The sequence below is a fragment of the Dama dama genome, chromosome 7, assembly GCF_033118175.1.
Source record: "Dama dama isolate Ldn47 chromosome 7, ASM3311817v1, whole genome shotgun sequence".
Classification (NCBI taxonomy): Eukaryota; Metazoa; Chordata; class Mammalia; order Artiodactyla; family Cervidae; genus Dama; species Dama dama.
In genome coordinates, this window is record NC_083687.1 from 32,064,420 (window position 1) to 32,082,130 (window position 17,711).

The window sequence follows — 17,711 nt, forward strand, 5'->3', positions numbered from 1 at the left end:
CAACAAATAGGCATACGTTTTTGTTTACAAAATTAATTTCTGCTCGCTATTAAAAATCTAAAAACACATACAAGTAGAAGAAAAGCATACCAAAACCCACTTCTAATCAGAGGAGTCAAGAATATACAGGAAGCCCTATCTAGCCCATGCTGTTTTATAATTAAACTTCAATCTTCATATGAAGACAAATTTCAGAATATCAGAAACAGAAAAGAAAAGATTGTATGAAGAATAAAATAGGTGTTTTTTCTTTCCCTTTTCACAAATTACTATTAACACAGCTACTTGCACTTTAAAAGGGTCTTTTTGTCCTTAAATAAGTACACAAAATGTAAGTATCAGTGAGTAATGTCAAATATAATCCTGGTTTGTACCTAAATAGATGTGATCCCTGACTTAATCTTTATACAGCAACATGAAATTGACAGACTAAGCCAGAAATGACCAGGAAAGTGATTCTTAAGACTAAATATTCATAGATGATAGACACACATGAGAAATGGAAAATATTTTCAAAATATTTGGATGTTTTGTCTTCTTGAACTCAAAATCTAGTAAGAAAAAAAAAATGGATTAAAAAAAAAAAAAAACAAAGCTGGGGGGTGGGGGGACTTCCCTGTGGTCCAGTGGCTAAGACTCCATGCTCCCAAGACAGGGGGCCCGAGTTCAATCCTTGGTCAGGGAACTAGATCCCACATGCTGCAACTGAAGGGCCTACACATTCCCACAAAGATTGAAGATCCTGTGTGCTGCAGTTAAGACCCAGTACAACCGAAGAAAAAAAAAAAAAAAGCTGAGGCTTCCCTAGTGGTTCAGTGGTATAAAGAATCCACCTCCCAATGCAAGAGACATAGGTTTGATCCCTGATCCAGGAGGATCTCACATGCCCCCCACATGGCACAGAGCAACTAAGCCAATGCACGACAACTATTAAGCCTGTGCTCTAGAGCCCAGGAGCCCACAACTACCAAAGCCTGGGCACCCTAGAGCCCATGTTCCCCAACCAGAGAAGCCACAGCAATGAGAAGCCCAGGTCCCGCAACTAGAGAGTAGCCCCTGCTTGCCACAACTAGAGAAAAGCCCTCGAAGCAACAAAGACCCAGCAGAGCCAAAAATAAATAAATTATATATTTTTAAAAAACTGAATGTCCTTGAACATGTCTGACTCTGTGACCCCATGGACTATAGCCCACCAGTCTCCTCTGTCCATGGAATTTTCCAGGCAAGAATACCACAGTGGGTTGCCATTTCTTACTCCATGGTAACTTCCTGATCCAGAGATCAAACCCACATCTCTTACATCTCCTGCATTGTCAGGGGGATTCTTTACCACTGAGCCACCTGGGAAGCCTGTCCTTGGTCATAACCAACAGGATTTGAGACACCATACATCTTTTACTAGGCAATAGGGTAATTAGGGCAGTGACAGGATTGCAGAACCAGCTACCAGTGGTGTTGAAAAATGTGTGCTTCATTTATTAGTTATCTTTAAATCTCTGCAGTTCTGGAGAACCCCCAAGGACCTGAATTGTCCTCAGAAGGGTTCCAAATCTGTCACTATTTTCAAATCAGAATACTCAAGGTGCAGGAAGTGGGTGGAGGATGATGGGATGATACAATGTATAAAATCCTCTCAAGATACTGGTCCAGCCCAAACCAGGAAACTAGTTGGACAAAAATGGATGCCCCAGGAGAGCAACATCCCCTGTTCCACAGTGAAGAACCTAAAATGATGAAGGCGGAGAACTGTGGCTTTAACCTGAGTCTGTTATACTCGAGTGTTTGCTGCTGCTGCTAAGTCGCTTCAGTCATGTCCGACTTTGTGTGACCCCATAGATGGCAGCCCACAGGCTCCTCCGTCCCTGGGATTCTCCAGGCAAGAATACTGGAGTGGGTTGCCATTTCCTTCTCCAATGCATGAAAGTGAAAAGTGAAAGTGAAGTCACTCAGTTGTGTCTGACTCTTAGCGACCCCATGGACGGTAGCCTACCAGGCTCCCCCGTCCATGGGATTCTCCAGGCAAGAATACTGGAGAGGGTTGTCATTTCCTTCTCCACTTGAGTGTCTAGGAGGTCTCAATCCTGCCACTGCTCTGGAAAGTCCAGGTGTCATACCCCTTATGCCCTCCAGTGGCTGGCCCTGAAGAGAAAAAAGAGAGGTTGTTCTGGGGATAGCCAAGACCAGAGAAATGGGAAAAAAATTCCCTTGCACTGGGAGATGAGGGCAGGTGAGAGAGGGGTGTGGAAGCAGCAGTCCTGATCAGAATGTTGCTTCTGATAATGATGATGGTAGTCTTTATAAAAAGAGAAGATCAAGAGATACAACTTTCCACTTCTTCCTTCCTCACCAATCCATGTAACAGATCTTAGCCCTGGAGAAAGCCACAGGCAGAAACTTCTGGGAGGGGCAGACTGCCCAGAAGGGTCTCAGGAACTCTAGTCTGTTACAGCAGTTAAAACTTGACTGTGACTATCATGGTGATCATCACTCTCATTACTGGCACTACTACTGCTGTGAATTATTTTTTTTGAACCAGAGGTTCGTACAATCTATCATGGAAAGACCTGAGCTAATTGGCTCCAAAACCAGTGTTGTCACATGAATCTACTACCCAAACACACCACCCAGCAGGCATCTAGAATCAGTAAGGCTCTGCTGATCACAAAACCTTTGAGGAGAGTCCCTGGGGACAGTGTTCTAAAGTCCCAGAGAACCAGGACTGAGACCTTCTCAAACTGTCCTTCCCCAGTTTGTTAAGCAGCCCATCCCTGGAAGTAAGACCCCAATACAGTCTCCCCCATGAGAGATGCTGCAGAGATGTGGTATTTTCCCTGTGGACTGTGTGATTCTTAGGCTTTGAAAGTCCCCACGGTAGTTCTGGAAGCTGAATTCCCCAACCCTGATAAAGAGTAGCCAAAGTCTCTTCCACAGCACATTGAATCTTGCTCTGTGATCTCATGAATACTCCTTGACTTGGCTTCAGGTCCCAGTAGACAGACGCTGAGACTAGGATTCAGGTACACATAATTTATTGAGAGAGTAGTTTAAGAAAAGGGAATCAGTGAAGAAAGATAGGGTAGGGGAAAGAGAGAATTAAGGATGCAACTTCTGATGGAGTTTAGCTTCAGATAAATTGCACTATAATTATTTCCACCGTGAAGGAAGAGGGATGGACTTTTGTAACACGTTCTTCATCCATTAGCTATGGGCTCACCCTCCGACCCCAGAGGCATAACCAGTGTGAGACGGCTCCCCTTGGTTAAAGGAAATTCTCTGAAGAAGATGGCAGCTGAGGATAATGAGACTTGGCATTGGAACTGTGACGACCCTGAGAAGAGTCTCAGGTTTGCCGGCGGAGTTTAGGGGTCCGCGAAAAGAAGTTACATTTCTTGTCCGCAACCGGAAAACAGACGAGCTCCCCTCCCCACTCCCAGCCCCCTCATCTCTAACCACCTGGAATTCGAGGCGCGACCTTTTAAAGAACCTGTTGTAAAAGATATGGAAAGAAACACCTGTGCGACAGACGCACTTTTTCGCTGAATACGTTCATGGCCTTAATTCCCAAAGTTCAGGGCTGGGATCCGTGATGCGCCTCTTCGTAGCCCCCCCGGGTCCTGCGGGTTCCCACCCTAAGGACGCAGTCTGGACCGCTCCTCGGGTCTCTCCTCCCCTGTCCCGGGCCTCTCTGCCCACGTCATGAGTCGTCTCAGCTCCCGTCTGTCCTTGGGGCCCCCAGACCCACCCCAGCTCCCAGGGCCCTTCCCCCACCCACACGGGCCTGCTGGGGACGCGCAGACACGAACCTGTGCGCAGCGCCCCCTCGTCCGGCTTTCTGCTTGTGCCCCCCAGGAGTGGGAGGGGGTGCGACCGAGGGTGGAGGGCACCAGGGAAGGGGAGGGGCTCACCGCGGGGTGCAGGGACTGGGTTAGAGGGGGGAAGGCGTTACCTTTTCTACGAGCTGATTTTCAGGACCACCTGACTCCGAGAGGAACAGAGGAGGACAAGAAGTCGGGGGGAACTGAAGTGAACAGTCTTTTTCCGGGTTGGACTTTTTCAAGCGCTCACCAAATTTCCTGAGGCGGAAGCTGCCGAGGTTCCTGCCGACCCCTATCCCCACTCCCACCTCCACACCCGTCTCAAAAGGCTCCGGGTGGAAAGATGTCACGACAGATTTTGACCCTACTCTTGAGAATGACAGCGCGGGATTTGAAGAGAAACTGCACGGGCTGACACCTGTAGCTGAAGGAAGATGGCCCTTGGGTCCAGCCCCTCGGCTCCACCCGAAAGACGCAGGTTCCTCCTCCTACCAGTCTGGCCCTTCAGGTACCTCAAATGAGTTACTTTATCACATATGGCCCGTTATTTCCTGCAAATCTTCGAAGTTTCTTTTTTTTTAAGATTACATATATATATATATATATATATATGTTTTTTTTTTTTTATTAGTTGGAGGCTAATTACTTCACAACATTTCAGTGGGTCTTGTCATACATTGATATGAATCAGCCAAGATTACATATATTTTAAAAAATACATATTGTAATAGTCTTTATCACTTATTTCCTAGTCTCGACTTTCTGTGACTCTTTTCCCTGGGATAACAGAAATATCCTTGTCTAACGCTCCACCTGCCTATTACCGTTGCTGCCCTATTTTTCTGCCCTCAGCGCGTTCTCAGAAAGTGAAGCATCTCCCTGGAGTTGGCATAGTACAGCATAGTTTCGGAAGGCAACAGATTACCAAATGGATTGTTGTTGTTTAGACGCTAGGTCCTGTCTGACTCTTTTTCGAACCATGGACTGTAGCCCACCAGACTCCTCTGTCCATGAGACTTCCCAGGCAAGAATACTGGACTGGGTTGCCATTTCTTTCTCCAGGTAATCTTCCCGACTCAGGGATGGAATCCCGTCTGGTGCATTGCCAGGCGGATTCTTTACCACTCTGCCAACAACCAGATAGTTGTTGTTCAGTGACTAAGTAGTACCGGACTCTTTGTGACCCCATGGACTGCAGCTCTCTAGGCTTCCCTGTCCTTCACTGTCTCCCAGAGTTTGCTTGAAACTCATGTCCATTGAGTCCATGCAGCCATCCAACCACCTCATCCTCTGTCACCTGCTTCTCCTCTTGCCCTTCTCCAGCATCAGGGTCTTTTCCGATGAGTTGGCTCATCAGGTGGCCAAAGTATTGGAGCTTCAGCTTCATCATCAGTCCTTCCAATGAATATTCAAGGTTGGCTTCCTTTAGGATTGACTAGTTTGATCTCCTTGCTGTCCAAGGGACTCTTGAGAGTCTTCTCCAGCACCACAATTCCTAAGTATCAATTCTTCACCCCTCAACCTTATTTATGGTCCAACTCTCACAGCTGTACGTGATTACTGGAAAAACCATAGCTTTGACCAAACAGACCTTTGTTAACAAAGTGATTTCTCTGCTTTTTAATATACCCTGTAGGTTTGTCATAGCTTTTCTTCCATGGAGCAAGCGTCTTTTAATTTTGTGGCTGCAGTCACCATCCATAGTGATATTGGAGCTCAAGAAAATAAAATCTGTCACTTTTTCCACTTTTTCCCCATCTATTTGCCATGAAGTGATGGGACTGCATGCTATAATCTTAGTTTTTTGAATGTTGAGTTTTAACACAGCTATTTCACTCTCCTTTCACGCCCGTCAAGAGGCTTTTAGTTCCTCTTTGCTTGGGCTCTACAATCACTGTGGATGGCGACTGAAGCCATGAGATTAAAAGACACTTGCTCCTTGGAAGAAAAGCTATGACAAACCTATACAAAACCTGCTAAAAAGCAGACATACCACCTTGCCAACAAAGGTCCCTATAGACAAAGTTATGTTTTTTCCATAGCTTTTGTTGATATTTCTTGATTCCAGCTTGTGAGTCATCCAGCCTGGCATTTTGCATGATAAATACTCAGCATATAAGTTTAAACATGGTGAGGATATACAGTCTTAATGTACTCCTTTCCCAATTTTGAACCAGTCCATTGTTCCATGTCCAGTTCTAACTGTTGCCTCTTATCCTGCATACAGGTGTCTCAAGAGGCAAGTAAGGTGGTCTGATATCCCCATCTCTTGAAGAATTTTCCAGTTTGTCATGATCCACACAAAGGTTTTAGTGTAGTCAATAAAACACAAGTAGATGTTTTGTTTGAAATTCCCTTACTTTTTCTATGTCCAGTGGATGTTGGCAATTTGATCTCTGGTTCCTCTGCCTTTTCTAAATCCAGTTTGTACATCTGGAAGTTCTTGGTTCAGAAGTTCCAGAACTTCCTCAGTTCTGGAAGTTCACATACTATTGAAGCCTAGCTTGAAGGATTTTGAGCATTACTTTGTTAGCATCATCTATTACTGGGAAAAGACATCCTGATTCAGTTCAAGAGTACTTGTTCCTAGGTTTGAGACAAGTTTGGAACCAATCAATTAAATGGCATAAAATAAGAAAAAAGTGGAACCACTCACCCCAGTTCCTCTAGTTTGATGGGTAAAGCAATGTATGTTCTCTATAGAGAAGAACATGGGATTTTGAGGTAATTTCAATGAAAGAAAAAATCGTTCCAGTGAAACTACTGGTTACATTTTTGTTCCCTCAGCTTTCTCTTACCATATTCTACAAGACAGAGAATCTGGTAATCAGTTCCTGGTGTTCAGTCACTGCTCCCAGAGTTTCCTGCCTATTCAAACAGTGGAGCCATGACAACAATCAAGAGATAATCGCCCTATTTTAAGATGTTGTAGTTACTTGTATCTTCTAGCTTACCAGTCTTTTAAGCAACATTGATGATCACAAAATGGCCCTAGATTTTTCTATGAATGAAATCACAATGAATGTATGGAGTCTTACTCTAGCCAAAATACATGAGATTTTAGAACTTTTATTCAACAAGTGTCTGACCAGTTTGTTTGGGCACTGATCTCTCAAGTGAAACTTGACCTCAGGAAGTTCCCAAGTTCTTTTACAGACATCATAACCACTCTTTACCATCCTCAGAGAAAAAGTTGAGGATCTTTTTATGCTGGCTTCCTCCTTACTCACACCCAATCATTCAATCATCTTGTCTAGGAATAAGTTGTTCAGATTTCTAATTTATCAGTGACTTGTAAACCAAATCTTAACTGACCTTTCCTAGTTTACAAATTTCCTCCCTAGTTACTTTGTTACTACCTTGCTCTAAATTTGTGATCTTCAAAGCAATAGTTTCTTCTTTAAGGTTGTAAGGAACCTTCTTTAAATCAACTATATCCCTAGAGTAGAACAGAATAAACCACTGCAAGTCAGTAGATGTTACTTTGGTTTCTAGCTCTTCATACCCTTGTTGAGGCAAGAGCTCCATGTGAAGAGGGCAAATGCACAGACAAAATTCTCCAGAACAGAACTGGGTTGTAGTAGGCTAGGGTTCTTGAAAAATAATGCAGATAGCTATTGCCAGTAAGTATTTTCCACAAAGCAGGTGGCATTGTAGGGGGTGTAGCTCAGTGGTAGAGCGCGTGCTTAGCATGCACGAGGCCCCGGGTTCAATCCCCGGCACCTCCAGCTAGGACTTGGCTTTTTGTGTAGCAATTCTTCAGTGCTACTTAAGGTAGCTCTTAGTTTTCCTACCTGTTGAAACTTGTCACTCATAACTCGTGCTGATTTGCTCAAACTTATATTCTTGTAATTGGACAATGTTGCTTTACAATATTCTGTTGGTTTCTGCTGTACAACCATGCGAATCAGTCGTAATTATATACATATCCCCTCCTTCTGGAACTTCCCTCCCTTCCCTCTAGCCTTCCCACCTCCCATCCCCCGCCCTTCTAGGTTATCACAGAGCTCCAGGCTGGACTCCTTGTGTTATATAGCAACTTCCCACTTTACACATGATAATATTTATATATGTCATGCTACTTTATCAATTCATCTCAGAGCCAACTACAGGGTAGTGTAGTTCTTTTTTTTTTCTTAAGCTCCCCCAACCCCTGCTCCCTACTGGAACGAAGTAAAATGAGGCAGATTTAACTCCCCTATTGGGACACAGGTGGCTCTATGGCTTAGTTGGTTAAAGCGCCTGTCTCGTAAACAGGAGATCCTGGGTTCGACTCCCAGTAGGGCCTTACCTTTTTGCTCGAAGGTAGGGCAAACTTCTGAAAATTTTATGTTGGCTAGTTAACTGTGTTTTCTTATTGATCCTCCACAAATTCTCACCAAAGTTACAGCACTAGAACTCTATCAGATACGTTGCAGATTGTTTGATTGCAACTGCCTCAGGTTCCTTACTTTTAAAAAGAAGTAAGTAAAAAAAAAATAAAAAAAAAGAAGTAAATTCTTAGGAGATGACAATTCAAATGCAAACCACCTAATACTGTGTGTGACTTTATACCTCAATCACTTTTCAAATAGGTTTTGCATTAAACTGTGGTAAAATGTTTTTGATCACCTACAGTGTTACTAGACAGAAAGATATGTATAAATCTGTCTAGACTCTTAACAATCTCTAGCTCTATAATTGATTTCATTAAATAAGATAATGAACAATGAATCTATTACTAGCTACAAAGGAAAATTAGGATGTTTGCAGGGTCGTGCTTGACATTTTGAAGAGATTATGAGGAAGAATAGTATATTCCCATGCTATCTCTCTTAAGGAAAACATTAGAATATTTCAGGAATGATGATCAACTGGAAGGAAAAATGTCCTAGATACAAACACCCTAGAGCTAGGACAAAATCACTGTGAAAAGAGCAAGCTGGAGAATTCTGCCAGATATCTAAAGAAATGTAGATTCAGCCCTAGAGACTTATGGAGCTTCCTTGTCTTTTTGTTTCCTATTGATTCATCAATTAATTCAACAATGTAAGCTGCTGGTTTTTTATGTACCAGGCATATTTCTGTCTTTCTTTCCTTTTATTTTCAGTTACATTTTTTTCTCATGTTATGGGAACTTTTAAGATCTACTGTCTTAGCAGCTTTTAAATATACAATTCAATATTGTTAAGTGTAGTCACCAACCTGTGAATTACATCCCCAGGATTTATTTATCTCATGAATGGAAGTTTATACCTTTTGACCACGTTCGCTCATTTTGCCTGCCACCCCTCATCCCTGCCTCCGATAACTACCCCAGGAATATTTCTAAGGGCAGGAAATACAGTAGCAAACAAAGCTAACAAAAAGCACTGCTGTCGTGGATCTTACATTCTCCTGGGGGTGACACGAAAAATAAAGAAAGTAATATATAAAATAAGTAAGCATATAAGATACTGATGAAGTCTGCAGAGAAAAATAAAGCAATGAAAGAGTATGAGGAGAGCATAGGATGCTGCTGCTGCTGCTGCTAAGTCACTTCAGTCGTGTTCGACTCTGTGTGATCCCACAGACGGCAGCCCACCAGGCTTCCCCGTCCCTGGGATTCTCCAGGCAAGAACACTGGAGTGGGTTACCATTTCCTTCTCCAATGTGTGAAAGTGAAAAGTGAAAGTGAAGTCGCTCAGTCATGTCCGACTCATAGCGACCCGATGGACTGCAGCCTACCAGGTTCCTCCATCCATGGGATTTTCCAGGCAAGAGTACTTGAGTGGGGTGCCATTGCCTTCTCCAAGAGCATAGGATAGAGCTGGACTAACCAGAGTGTCATTTGTTCTTTAGTAAAATCACTGACATGTTAAAATATAATTTTTTAACTTTTTGATGAGAAAGTGGTGGCTTCCCTGGTGGCTCAGACGGTAAAGTGTCTGCCTGCAATGTGGGAGACCAGGGTTCAATCCCTGGGTTGGGAAGATCCCCTGGAAAAGGAAATGGCAACCCACTCCAGTACTCTTGCCTGGAAAATTCCATGGACTGAGATGCCTGGTAGGCTACAGTCCATGGGGTCAAATAGCCATGAAGTGGCTACTATTATTACTCTAAGAACTTGAGTAGCAATATTAAATAGAAAACTGATGCTCCTCCCCCCAACAATGCCTGGATCTCACTTCTGTTCATTTTGATTAGAGCTTTATTTAACTAGTTCCCACTGCCTGTACTCAAATCTCAACTGTTCCACTTATTAGCTACAGTACCTTTGGTAAATTGCTTTCTCTCAATGGGCATCACTATCCTCATGTATAAAATAGAAATAGTAATAAGCCTACTTAATAGAGTTAATGGGAGGACTTGTGGAGCAAATACACATAAAATAGTTTAGAAGGATATCTAGCACATAAAGAAGCAATCAATAAAATAAAATAAGAATTGATTATACACAGAGCCTCACTCATTCCAAATCTGGGTGATTTAGGTGATGATATTTGGAAGTTTTGAAAGGACAAGATTTAGATATGTTGATGGTGAAGTGAGTTAAGATTTGGGGAGAGATTGGAATGGAGTGAATATTTTTTTCCTGTGGCACAAGTGTGAATCTCTGGGGATCAGCAGGTAGACTATGGTAGGTGTAATTATGTCTCGCACCTCCCACCCTAGGTTGCCCATTTCCTAATCTCTGAAACCTGGGGAATATGTTATCTTGCCATGCAAAAGGAATGTGATTAAGAATCTGGAGATAGGGAGATTATCCTGGATATTTGGATGGTTCTATGCAATCAAACTGTCCTTATAAGAGGGTGGTAGCTGGGTCAGAGTCAGAGAAGGAGATGAGACAGCAGAAGCAGAGGTCAGAGTGATGTGAACATGAGTCAAGGAATAGGAGCATCCTCTAGAAGCTGGAAAAAGCAAGGAGTGATTTCTCCCCAAGACCTCTAGAGAGAGGGCAGCTCTGTTACACCTTGATTTTAACCCCACAAGACCCGTTTCAGACTTCTGACCTCCACAGTTGAAAAATAATACATTTATGCTATTTTAAGGTAATAAATTTTTGCTAATTTTCTAGTGCAGCAAAGAGACAGTTAATCCAAATACATGGCTATAGGCAACATATTGAAAAACTGCTTTGCTGCCTAAGGAACCTGATTAGAAAGAAATCCGCTAAACTTCTTGAAGGACTACAGCCCCATTTATAATAGCATCCTGTTGACAGGGAGTTAGCCCTGGGGCCTAGATTTCATACACAACTTGATTGCTGGGATAGGGAATTTTGTTTGTTACCCTGCTTCTTTCTCAAATGAAAGTCTGTATGAGTGACAAAACTACTGTGCCTTCTCTGAGGTTCGAACTCAGGACCTTCAGATTATGAGACTGACGCGCTGCCTACTGCGCTAAGAAGGCTCTGAGATGAGAAGGTTTCAGTAGAACAATCGATTCTCTTTCATGCTTATGCAAACTTTCTGAGAAGTTTCTATTTCCTAGGTTTTCTCCTTTTTCATGTGCTTCTTTTTCATTAGATTTCTTGTAGTCTTATCATTAAACAACTCAAAGGTAGAGAGAATTGTTGAGCACTACCAGCAAGGCATAACTGAATTCAAGGCATCAAAATGATGTTCTTGAACCAATTAATCTGTCAATCACCCCAGAAGTCTCCAGAATGAGAAGCCTCTAGGTGGAATGTGGAAGGAAAATTCTAACACGGTCTCGCAGGGTCCAAAGCAGGCACTTACTTGAGCCCCATAAGGATCTCTGAGTTCTTTGCTGGCTCTTGTTTTCAAACAGAGTGCAAGATACGAGTATGTGCTGTGGCATATTTACTGTTGCTTTGAGTATGTCACAATGATCAAAATTATTTCAGGATTTCATCCTTGAATAAATATGCAACACGGTGAATTTTTTTCTCCCACTATGCTTTAAATACCACTTACTGCTGGCAGACATCATTAGATTTCACTGTGCCCTACTTCACAACTACATGTGTAGAAAGTGGCATGCAGATATGAGGGACCTGAGCTGGGTCCACAGGCCGGAAGATTTCCAGACTGAAACAATGAGGGACACAGAAATATGCTTAGCTCTGCTGAGGGCGAAGCTGGAGTCTCCTTATTAGCTCTTCATCTTCCTTGTCTGCCAATATTCCCCTTAAAATCGATGTCTGACCAAGTCCCTGATCTGAAGGGCTTTCAGTTCTGGCTGGAAGTCCAGAATAATGTAAACGGAGGCGAGATAAAGTGGAAGAAATGGGGTGAGATGATTGAAAATGGAGAAACAATACACTGGATTTCAATCTGGCAAAGTGAAAAATGTCCCAAAATAGATACTGTAGGACTGAAGTGTAAATCTTGTATGTGCCATCTATTAAGTTAAGAAAAATAATTCACTTGATTTTTTTGAGAATATGTCAAATTTTTAAAACTTCATTATCTGTAAAATAGGATAATATTTCACAGTATTACTTAAAAGACTGAACGCGACACACAAAAAAGTTGTTCAGTGAATACTAATAAATGATACAAATGATGATAGCAAACTGTATTGAGTGCATATTACAGGCAAGGTACTCTTTTAAGCAGTTTTTATGTATGTTACATGTAGTGGCCATCTATCTATCACCGTAGGCAACTTTTAGTGTTGTCATACCATTTACATATGATAAAAGTAAGACCGAGTAAGTTTAAGTGACTTGCCCATAGGCTTGTGGCTACTCAGTAGATGAGAAGCAGTAGAACTCAGGCTCACTTAGCTATGACTACTATGAAGTCATTCAGTTGTGTTCGACTTTTTGCGACCCCATGGACTACACAGCCCACCAGGCTCCTCTGTCCATGGAATTTTCTAGGCAAGAGTATTGGAGTGGATTGCCATTCCCTTCTCCAGGGGATTTTCTGATCCAGGGATCAAACCCCAGTGTCCTGCACTGTTTATTGTCTGTCTTTTCTTCTAGAATATAAGCTCGACAAGGGTATCGACTTTGTATTTTTCTTGTTCACTGTTCCCCTCCCAGAACTTAAAATAGTGACTGGTACATTGTATGGTTTCAGTAAGTTTTTATTGGATGAAAACCCCTACCTTAATGTATGGGTATTATACAACTGACTAAAATTTTACTGAGTATCTATGATGTGTCAAGCCCTGTGCTAGTAAGGTGTAACAATCACAGATAAAATTTCAGACAATTTTCTACTGAACAGGAATATTTTATTATTGATAAAATGTTATGTGATTACTTCACTAAGATTCTACATAATTTAGTTCATTTAGCAACACTTTATAACAAAAGTTTATCTTCAAAATACTGTACTTTTTACCCTGAGATCCCAAATATTTCACAAACTGTTTCAGTTACTTTAAAAACTCATCCCTGTTCCTCCATTACAGATTAAGTGATGTCAGCAATAGTAGTAGACTGAATATATCCTAACTAGTCTCTACTTTCCAATTGCTCTCAGGCACTCTTCTTTGATACTTTTCCATACATTTTCTCTTTAACTAAAAAATATAGGTAATTTAATCTCATTAAAAAAAAAAAGTTGAGCACTTCTTCCCTGTATATAATATGTTCATAGAGATAATCAGACCTTTTGAAGAATTACACACCATTTCCCCTGATCATAGTAGGGCTCACTTAAACAGTGCAGCGTATAATGGATCAGGCTGTTCAGCGAGGGATTAGGTGGGGAGGAGACCCGGGAACTCGCCCAGTTCGCATAGGTGAGGTTGGAGCGGGTAGAACAAGCCCTCTCTGGGCTCGGAGAGGATGCTACACCAGGTACTGAAAGCAAACGGATCCCCTCCCTGAACTTTGTAAATTAAGACCATGATCACATTCAGCGAAAAGTAGGTCAGTTTGCGCGGTTGTTTTCTTTAGTAAGAAATCACACACAGACACACACACTGAATCAAGTTCCATGTGAGCGGGGAGGAGAGCATCTCTGTTTTCTAGGTGAAGAAATCAAAAATAACTTCCCACTGCTGACTACCAAACGCAGTTGACAAATTGAAGACTCCTGATCTCTGCACCCCAAGTTTCGGTGGGTGCTGTGCCGGCGATTTCTAATCTCTCTTTTTTTTTTTTTTTTTAATGACTGATTCGAGTTTATGACTTCGAGTTTGAGGGATATTATGCCTTGGCTACTTCTCCCTTTACTTTCGAGTATCAGAAATATTGCACAGAAGGCAAATGTGAATCTCCCGAAGTAGGAACCTATTTGCGGATTTTATTCGTGGATGAGATGACAGAGTTGTATGTGGAGGGGGAAAGTGCTCTAGAAAAAAAAATAACAGGCTTGTGCAAGTCTTTTAAACTGCTAAGAAGAAGTTTGAACAAGATTCTTACGTGGTAGCGTGGCCGAGCGGTCTAAGGCGCTGGATTAAGGATCCAGTCTCTTCGGGGGCGTGGGTTCGAATCCCACCGCTGCCATTTCTATTGTAGACCCACTTCTTTGAAGCAGTCGCGTGAACCCTTTAAAAGTATCGACGGAAGAGAGTATGTTAAATGGTTTTGAACTATTCTTACAGAAATAAGAAATAAGCAAAACTTGGTTGATAGTTGTTCAGTTCAGTCGCTCAGTCGTGTCCGACTCTTTGCGACCCCCTGAACCGCAGCAGGCCAGGCCTCCCTGTCCATCACCAACTCCCGGAGTTGACTCAAACTCATGTGCATTGAGTCAGTGCATCTCATCCTCTGTCGCTCCCTTCTCCTCCCACCTTTAATCTTTCCCAGCATCAGGGTCTTTTCTAATGAGTCAGTTCTTATGTGGCCAAAGTATTGGAGCTTCAGCTTCAGATTAGTCCTTCCGATGAATATTCAGGACTGATTTCCTTTAGGATTGACTGGTTGGATCTCCTTGCAGTCCAAGGGACTCTCAAGAGTCTTCTCCAACACCACAGTTCAAAAGCATCAATTCTTCAGCGCTCAGCTTTCTTTATGGTCCAGCTTTCACATCCATACATGACTACTGGAAAAACCATAGCTTTGACTATAGGGACCTTTGTTAGCAAATAATGTCTCTACTTTTTAATATGCTGTGTAGGTTTGTCATAGCTTTTCTTCCAAGGAGCAAGTGTCTTTTAATTTCATGGTTGCAGTCACCATCTGCAGTGATTTTGGAGCCCAAGAAAATAAAATCTGTCACCGTCTGCAATGTTTTACCATCTTTTTGCCATGAAGTGATGGGACCAGATGCCATGATCTTCATTTTTTGAATGTTGAGTTTTAAGCCTTCATTTCGATATCAGCATAAGAATAGCTTATTTTTCTTTTGCCTCAAAATATTCCATGTTATGGATATATTTTTATTTAACCAGCCACATTTAACAATATAAACAACACTGAAATAAATAATATCTGCATTTCATAAGTGTCTGTATTAGAGAAATTTCTGAAAATGCAATTGCTAGATTAAATATGTGTGATGGTAATTTTGGTGGTTCTTGTCTTAGTCTTTCCTAATGTTACTAATTTATCCCCAGAGAGCCAAGGAAGGGCTTGTTTCCTTGACACCATGACCCACACTGAACATTGCTGTGACATTGAGAATTAACAGCCATTAAATTCTTACAGAGCCCCAGATATTGTCATAGTTCTTTACATTGTCATTTTATATTCTCAGTAATATATAAGAAAGTTCATATTATTATTCCTATTTTATTAAGAGACAGAAACTAAAGTTATAACCAGTTAATCTCTTGTCTGTAGGTGGAGGAATCAGGATGTCACTACTGTAGGGCAAACTGAAAAAATGATCCTCCAAAATATATTTCCATCCTAATTCCTGGAAGCTATAAATATTACCTTATATGGCAAAAAAATTAATTAAAAATGGGAGAGTCTTTGCAGAGGAGATTGAGTTTAGGATCTTGAGATGGGGAATTTATCCTGGATTATCCAGATGGAGCTTGAATGCCATGCCAAGTGTTCTTAAAGGAGAGAGGCATAGGGAGATTATGGAACAGAAGACGATGTGAATACAAAGGCGGAGATAATGCAACTACAAATCAAGGAAGGCTGGTAGCCACCAGAAGCTGGAAGAGACAAGGACAGATTCTCCCCTAGAGCCTCCACAGGGAGTATGACCCTGTCAAAAGCTTGATTTCTGCCCAGTGATACAGACTTTGGTCTTCCGGCCTCCAGAACTGTGGGGAAATTAATTTCTGTTCTTTAAAGTTACTGAGCTGTGTTAATTAGTTACAGAAGCCACAGGAAACTCATACAATGACTTCAAGTGCTAATAGGCAACACTACTACAAACAATTATTTTTGTTTGTTTACCAGTCTGCTTGATAGAAAATATTATTTCATTGTAGTTCTTTAGTTTGAATGTCTCTGGGAAACTCCACGAACTAGGACAGAGGAAAGGACTGGATTAGGAAGGTTTCCCACCCTAGAGAAGGAAATGGCAACCCACTCCAGTAATTCTTGCCTGGAAAATCCTATAGACAGAGGAGCTTGGTGGGCTACAGTCCATGGGGTCGCAAAGAGTCCGACACGACAGCTGCACACACATACCCAGTCACCTGTAGCTACTTGCCCTCAGTGAAAGAGCGCTTCTCATCTAAACTCATTCCGGAAGCAGGAGTTTTCCTTTAGTTTTTAAGGAAGAGCCTATTTACTTAGGTTCCATTTGCCTGTGGGACCTGGGATATGGCAGTGGGATCTGAACCCCTGTTTCTAAAGAAATTAGAGACTTAATTCTGCATCCGAGAAGGGCTCCCACACTACCTCCAAAAGGGCTTTTAATTAAAACATTTTTCTCATTTCCAAAACATTCAGAAACTTCTGTAGTCTGTATGTTTAAATAGACTTTGCTTTTTCTGCTTCCTTTGTACAAAATAGGAGCTTTGATTCCTACCCTTGGGAATATCAGAGGCCCACCTGCGAGCCTCACCTGCTTTATCCTGCCACGATCCCCCCACTCAGCTACCTCTATCGCCTTCTGGGCGTTCAGGTGGACCGAAGTCGCGATCAGGGTACTAACCTCAGACCTAGATCTCGGCCTGTCCCCGCTGGGGATGCGACTTGGGAGAGGGAAGGGCGGGTCATAGCGGAGTGCAGGAACCCGGTTAGAAGGAAGAAGGCATTGCCTTCTTTGCGAGTTGACGACCTATTGCTCTGGAAAGCGGGCCCTTGGTGTTTGGGGTTCAGTGGGTGGTTCTCTGGAACTGTAAGGCTCTCCACCTAAGGAGGATGATACCTGGATCCAGTGAACACACTGTGGTCCGCAGGGGACCGTTAGGCCCTCTCCCGTTCCACACTCTCGAGGGGCTTTACAACTGCGGTTGTGTGATCTAAGTCTTTACAAACACCTTGACATTGGCGTTTTTGGATTTTTAGAGGGCGATGTGCCTGACTCTGTAGCTGAACTCTACACTTCCAGCCGCCTTCTTCTCCGCTCGCGGTCCTTCCCCTTCAAGTCACCACTTGCTGAGTGCAAACGTGGAGGAACGCTAGGTGCCCTGACTTGGCGGTCTAACGGGCTTCCAGTGGAGTTCCATTTTTAGAGTCCCTCACTTAGGATATTGGAATGAAGAATCTCAGTTACAAAAGTCGAGGTGCAGTAACAGCAAAGTTTGCTTTTAGAAGAATTTACCCCTTTTGGAAAAAGTGCGTAGCTTCGACTTTTATTGACGATTCCCATTGAATTAGTTGAAGTCCTCTTGGTTCCAACATTCAAAATGCCCGAAACTTGTCCCGCTTGTATTTGTTCTGCAGCGCGTCTAAGTAAGCAAAACGTATTCTTGAAGTTTGTCTGTTTTCTCACAGTAAACTGCTCTAAATCCCACAAGCTGCCTCAAGAATATTTAATCTCCCGGTAAGGACAGACCGAGCACTAGTGCGGGTCTACGTGCGGGCTCCATGGCTTAGTTGGTTAAAGCGCCTGTCTTGTAAACAGGAGATCCTGGGTTCGAATCCCAGTGGGGCCT

At 42.5% G+C, this 17,711-nt stretch overlaps 5 non-coding genes across 5 annotated transcripts; 4 read left to right on the top strand and 1 right to left on the bottom strand.

Moving 5' to 3' along the window:
- The first annotated feature begins 7,471 nt into the window (after positions 1-7,471).
- Positions 7,472-7,543, top strand: TRNAA-AGC (transfer RNA alanine (anticodon AGC)). The gene has a single exon. It is a non-coding gene; the product is annotated as a tRNA-Ala (tRNA).
- A 486-nt stretch (positions 7,544-8,029) lies between these two features.
- Positions 8,030-8,103, top strand: TRNAT-CGU (transfer RNA threonine (anticodon CGU)). The gene has a single exon. It is a non-coding gene; the product is annotated as a tRNA-Thr (tRNA).
- A 3,013-nt stretch (positions 8,104-11,116) lies between these two features.
- TRNAM-CAU (transfer RNA methionine (anticodon CAU)) lies at positions 11,117-11,189 on the bottom strand. The gene has a single exon. It is a non-coding gene; the product is annotated as a tRNA-Met (tRNA).
- A 2,937-nt stretch (positions 11,190-14,126) lies between these two features.
- Positions 14,127-14,208, top strand: TRNAL-AAG (transfer RNA leucine (anticodon AAG)). The gene has a single exon. It is a non-coding gene; the product is annotated as a tRNA-Leu (tRNA).
- Positions 14,209-17,637: 3,429 nt separating this feature from the next.
- On the top strand, positions 17,638-17,711 carry TRNAT-UGU (transfer RNA threonine (anticodon UGU)). Its single transcript has one exon. It is a non-coding gene; the product is annotated as a tRNA-Thr (tRNA).